This window comes from Triticum aestivum, chromosome 3A (genome assembly GCF_018294505.1).
Source record: "Triticum aestivum cultivar Chinese Spring chromosome 3A, IWGSC CS RefSeq v2.1, whole genome shotgun sequence".
Classification (NCBI taxonomy): domain Eukaryota; kingdom Viridiplantae; phylum Streptophyta; class Magnoliopsida; order Poales; family Poaceae; genus Triticum; species Triticum aestivum.
The window spans coordinates 67,787,798-67,793,841 of record NC_057800.1 but is presented as its reverse complement, the minus strand read 5'-3'; the positions used below and the strand labels follow the sequence as shown (position 1 = coordinate 67,793,841).

Below are 6,044 nucleotides of genomic sequence, written 5' to 3'. Positions count from 1 at the left end.
TTATGTTTATTTAAGGTAAGCCCATATCATTCATAACGCGAGGTAGAGTGGCGTGGTGGTATTAGCCTCACGTCTCCATACCTGAGACCCGGGTTCGATTCCTGGTTCTCTCCTTTTCACTTCTTTCTCCTTCTCCTTTTTGTTTTTTCGAGAAATCTTCTCCTTCTCCATTCTCTCCTATTTAGCAGATGGGCCACATGATGTTTCAGTTTTGGCCCAGCCACTTTATTTTTATTTTTTCTATTTTCGGGCACATTCAATTTTTTTAACTCATAACTTTCAAACCCAAAATCTAACATGTCATATATGGAAATCTCTCAAAAAATCTTCTCCTTCTCCATTCTCTCCTATTTAGCAGATGGGCCACATGATGTTTCAGTTTTGGCCCAGCCACTTTATTTTTATTTTTTCTATTTTCGGGCACATTCAATTTTTTTTAACTCATAACTTTCACACCCAAAATCTAACATGTCATATATGGAAATCTCTCAAAAAATCATGCAGATTTTAAATATGCTATTATATTAATCATTTCTAAAATTTTGTTTACGATACAACCTTAATTAATATCTTCTTTACATGTGGTATTTTGGAAATGTCGGTTTACCATTGATATTTATGTTGTTAAATAAATTTGAAACATCTTGAGTATTCAAAAATCATCCAATCTTATGCTTTTTGCTAAACACCACTTATCATGTTGTTTGTTGTGTGGCATCGTGAAAGATTTCAAAGGATTCGCCGATGTTGTAAAGTGTGAGCATGATGGATGGATATTTTTTCCCGTTGCAACGCACGGGCATGTTTTGCTAGTAACTAATAAACCAGTGATTGCTTCTGGCCGTACGTCGTCGTTGTTTTTGCAAAAAAGTCCCTCTATTTTTAAGAATTCAACCCGCCATCCTTTCTTAAGTGAGAAAAACGTTTTGTTCGGAAATTTATAAATAAAACCCTGTGGTTTTAGGGATTCAACCCGCGGTCCTTGGTGAGGGAATAAAAAATGATTTCTAGGCTGGTGCGGCGGTGCTCCCGATCCCGATCGGGAGCAGGAAAACGGCGGCAGAGATCCGGGAGGCGGGAAACGGCGGGGAAGTGGCGGAGGTCGGGATCCATCCCGGTGGTTTGTAGTAGAGGCTGGCCGCGGCGGCGCTCCCGATCCCCGATCCGATCGGTAGCAGGATGACGGCGGCAGAGTTCCTGGAGGCGGGGAACGGTGGGGAAGTGGCGGAGGTCGGGATCCATCCCGACGGTTCGTAGTGGAGGCCGGCGGCGGCGGTGCTCCATGGCTGTGGCGACTAGGTCTTCTGGGAAGAAGATACAAGGGAGGGAGACGAGGTGAGATGGAGAGAATAGAAGGGAGAATAGGGACTGTGTGGGTACCTGCTGCTGGTCCGACGGCGGCTCCGGTCATCGGATCAGGTTTGTGTCAGGATTCCTCTCCTCCTCGCAAAAAAGTATGCCATGTCGTTGATAATTGCTAGAGATGCCCTTCACAAGTTCAGCCCGTCGCCAATAGCAACCTCCAGGTCGTCTGAGAATTCACTGGCATGGGCATGCTCTTGCCTGATTAATTTTGTATAGAAGATTTTTCATGAGTGCTTGAGTACATGTTCAATATACATAACAACTTCTCTGGTGACTTACTCAACTATTAGTTAGATACAATTTTAGCAGCAGTGAACAGATGCATGATACGTTTGTTATCTGCTTCTGAATGTTCATAATGTGTAAAATGATTCACTTTTTGTATGATTTTGCTTCAGAAGTTGAATCTGCAAAATCTTGAGAACATTGACTATATGCTCCAACACTGCAGGCCAACTCTTGATGGATTTCCAATGTGTTGTTGGGCTCCCAATTTTTTCCGTCGTGCAGTTGCTCCCCGTCTCCCTGTGTCGTCCCAAGATGGTCCGGCTGGGCGCTGTCCTGACAGCTGAGCGTGTGCTATCCACGGAACACAGCTCCTCCACCTAGGCCCTCCTCCGTAACACCGGCGAGGACACTACTTCGTCTGAACCGATTATCACAACCACGCACAGGTACACACACATGCGCTCCCCTGCCACCCCTGCACTGATTTAAGGCAAAATCCAATTGGGACGTATTGATAGGCACCAATGTATTCTTGGTTGAGTTCCCATGTCTTGAATTACGTTGATCTTTTTGGTAAGATCAAACTGAACAAACTGAACATCACTTGCCCAAACAAGCTGAACGTCATGCTACATTATTGTAAATCATTTACCAGGACTTTGTGTTCTTTGTACAAAACAGCCAAGACCTCGATCACTTATTCGTAGAGCACAAGCGAAGACATCTTTCGTTGAATCCACATATATGTTTAGTTTTTTTAATTGATTTTGAAATTTCAGGAGCTCTATGGCACATGTAGCAGGTCTTGGGCATGATGGCTGGACGCGATGAGGAGGACATACTGGATCCCCATGGACGCCAAGGATTCGAGGACATTGGCAGATGTAGAGGAGGCAATGAGGACGGAGATGATTGCGGCACACAATTTAAATAAACTAGAATATCCTGAAAATTATATTTGGTGTATAGAATTCAGTTTTAGTCTTTGAGTACATTTTCATGATTCGCTTATTCCAGTAGTGAGTAAAAATATGTAAAACTACGTGACTTGTAAATTTTTGAGTCTGTCGTGCGTCCCAACGATTCCACCGGCATCGGCCCTCCCCTACCGTGGTGCGGACTGCAGTATTAGCGGTCTCCTTGGAGTCCTGAAGCAGCTCAAGGGCATCGTCCTTGGTGCGCCTCCTCAAGGCTTGATGCTTTCTACAGGAAAAAATGATTCTTTTCTTTGAGATGAGGAAAATTACTTCCCTTTCTACAGGAAAAGATGGTTCTGTTAGATAAATGTCTTCCCAAGTTAAAGGCACATGGCTCCGAAGTACTAATATTCTATGAGGTACTGATTCTCTGTGTTACTCATGCACCTAGCTTGGTTGCTTCAGAAAGCATCATTACTATGATAAAAATATGATAGCAATCATGAGTTACAGAAATTCTTCTTGTGAGGTGATTTTGTGCCCATGCTCACATTCTATCTTGAGTTTTGTGACCCATATTATACGATATCTTCTTTGCGTATTCATGATTGTGTGGAGCTTGCAAGACTAATTCATGCTGGCTTCTTAGCTTTTCATTTTTTATATTTGCCACAAGCCTGTTTTGCTATGTTATGGTTGATCTTGTTACCCATCTCATGCTTTCAGCTCTCCCTTCTCATTATATAGTGAAAATGTAATCTTAAATCATGACCAGAAAAAATGTGCAAGTTCTACATGTTTACATGCATGCCATTTTTTTACAGGGGCACCATAACATATGAAAATTTTGAAGAGCTTTGTGAAGATTTGTGGGAGCAGCTCCGACTCCAATTAAAGAAGTTCCACGCAGCGGGCATGAAGATTGGTCACATCTATATGTTTAGGTGTGCTGCAGGTGATTATACTCTTCATTGAAGACTTATAGTTTGAGGGGCTGTAATAGTAATGCAGGAATGTTGCATTGTTCCTTTCTACCATCGACCATCATTACTTACTTTTTAATGTTCTTCTTGCTATTGGCTGGTAGCTTTTAGTAGCAATTTGGATATTTTTGTGCATAATATTCTGTCTGGTTTTGGGGCAAGAAAGGTCGGGGATTCTGTTGTGGGTGGATCATGGCCTCCAGAACAATGCACACTATACAGTAGCCTGAGCAAGTTATGGGCGGTGCCTTCAAATGGTTGTTAAATTGTTGCTCTTTTTCTATATGGACTAATGCGAAGCACCTCAAATTTCTCTTTTGAGGAATATATGTCTCTTTTTGTTCGATTTGAGTTCTTGCTCTCCCAGTTCAGAACATTTAGGACGTGATTTTGGAGAAACTTCGAGAGTAGGAATAAGTCGTCGTCGTCGTATTCAACTTTGTAATTAAAATGATTTAGAGTAGGAACCAGAGCTGAGATTGTTACTTTTTATGTAATAAAATGGGTTCTATAAGAATTGTTTTTTTTCACAAAGGTGGGGATTCAACTCTGTAGCTAGAAAATTGCTAGAGCGTACTTGAATTGTTGAAAGCGTGGATCATGTCCTATAGTAGCTATATTTGATTTACAACCAGAGTTCACTTGTAATTATAGGATGAAACTTTATATTATTTTGCCATCTTATTTCGTTTGTAAAAGTAGCTGCAACAAGTAGCAGTTTGAATTGATGCAAGCAAGTAAGCAACGCTTTGATTGGAAAATTTGTGTGTTGGCATAGGCTGAAGCAAGCACCTCTTCGTTTTGAATAAGTAGTTGGTGCAGCTCGCTATAGCAAGCCCCAGATTAACTTAATGCTAGCAATTACTTGAGTCCTTGATCTGCTCTTGGCAATTGGGTAAACAAGCGCTTCTTTGATCTGTATGCCTGAATCTTTAGTTTGTGCAGCTAGCTGCTAGCAAGTAATTAAAGCCTTGATCTGCTCTTGCCGACAAAATAATCTTGGAAGAAACATCCAGATCACTCCACTATGGGCCCATCCAGTAGCTTATGCATCCTATTGTTAGCTTTTCAAGATTATCTATCACTCCACTATTTACTATATTGTTATAACCGCTCTATGTTCCATTGAACTCCATGCTGATTGCATCTTTGCAAAATCTGGAATATTGTATGAACAAGGTAATTGTTGGAGTTTTAACTTCAATTTTTGTTGTTGTTACACAAAATGTTGCCTCCATCGACCTTTTGCCGAAAGACCATTAGCCATCGCCTAGACCTACTTTGCTGCAGGTTCTTTTTTTCTTTGTGCAAATTATGATTGAGCTATGTTTGTTTTACAGTGATTTACAGCCAGGGTTTACAGATTGATTTGAGAAAGTATTTAACGCAATTGGTCTCTTGGCATAGGCTCAAGTATAAAACTGATATGTAATATCTCCATATGTTTGTGCAAATTGATTTTGTAAGCTACTCTGAAAATTTTATTATTTTTTCACTATTGATGTACTTGGTGCTAACTTCCATTTTCTCTCAACAGGACATGTGCTATTCTGAAAATGGAGCTTCTCTATTGGATGGCAGCTCATGATGGTAGTTTCAGATATGAAGCTAAGGAAAGCGTGCCTCATAATTCATTAGATGTATCCCAGTAGGGCCAATTAGATATTGTTGGTTGTAAATGACATGAGTTTTTAGCTTTCATAAAATCTAGATTTGTACTCTTTAACAATAAGCTGTGGAGGAGAGTGGTCTTAAATGTGCTGGTTGAATTTACCAATGTTGGTTATTTTGGTTTTACTTTCCACATTGCATAGTAAGTTTATATATTTGATACAAGTCAAGGCATATTTTACAAGAATGATTATAGATCCACCTATGCTGGTGCTAGATCTATCGCTCATGTGAATTGTATAAAATAATATGTCAATTCTGCAGTTAGAACACTTCATCTCACCTGTTTAGCTGAAGTGTTGCACTGGTCATCTTGCCTCTCTAACTGAAGTGATGCACTGCTGCTCTATGTTGGTGTGTGGTAGCAGCGAGTATACTTGATCTACCTTCGGCTAGACAAAAATATGACGATGTAATTTTGATCTAGATCTTGACTCTCCAATGTCAGGACAATTACGCCAGCAGCCTACTGCTTTTACTTGTGCGTAGTATCATGCGTAATTTCATATTTAAAAAAAATCAGTGCATCTGCAAATGAAATATAAGAACACAAAAGCAGCGTGCAATTTCCCAACCAGATAATGTACGTCTCCAAAAAAATAATTCTATTTTTCAAAAAAAAAATCAAAAAAAATATTCTCCAAATTTACAGAAAAACGCCTTCTCAAAATAAATAGAAAATATCATGTTTATCTAGGATGTATTACATGCACCACAACTCTTTCATTAGATGAAAGTGCCGAGCTAAAGTAGGTCAGACAAATGATTATGATGTCTTATTCACGTCCAAATTACATGGCCCAAAATGCGATAGTCAGTGTAACTTTATTTTTGATGATTGCCAAAATTGGGTATAAGAAGTGTTGTGTTTAATTTTTTT

At 39.9% G+C, this 6,044-nt stretch overlaps 1 long non-coding RNA gene across 9 annotated transcripts in view; it reads left to right on the top strand.

Moving 5' to 3' along the window:
- The window catches only part of LOC123060351 (uncharacterized), a 13,103-nt gene extending 7,812 nt beyond the window's left edge, over positions 1–5,291 (top strand). For 4 of the 9 annotated variants that reach the window (XR_006427912.1, XR_006427919.1, XR_006427913.1 and 1 more), the window contains 4 exons: positions 1,817–2,039; positions 2,373–2,929; positions 3,335–3,465; positions 5,031–5,291. This is a non-coding gene — a long non-coding RNA (uncharacterized lncRNA). Of the gene's footprint in view, positions 1–1,816; positions 2,040–2,372; positions 2,930–3,334; positions 4,956–5,030 lie in introns of all 9 variants that reach the window. The other 5 variants (XR_006427915.1, XR_006427917.1, XR_006427918.1 and 2 more) reach the window with 5 other exon arrangements.
- The last annotated feature ends 753 nt before the right edge of the window (positions 5,292–6,044 follow it).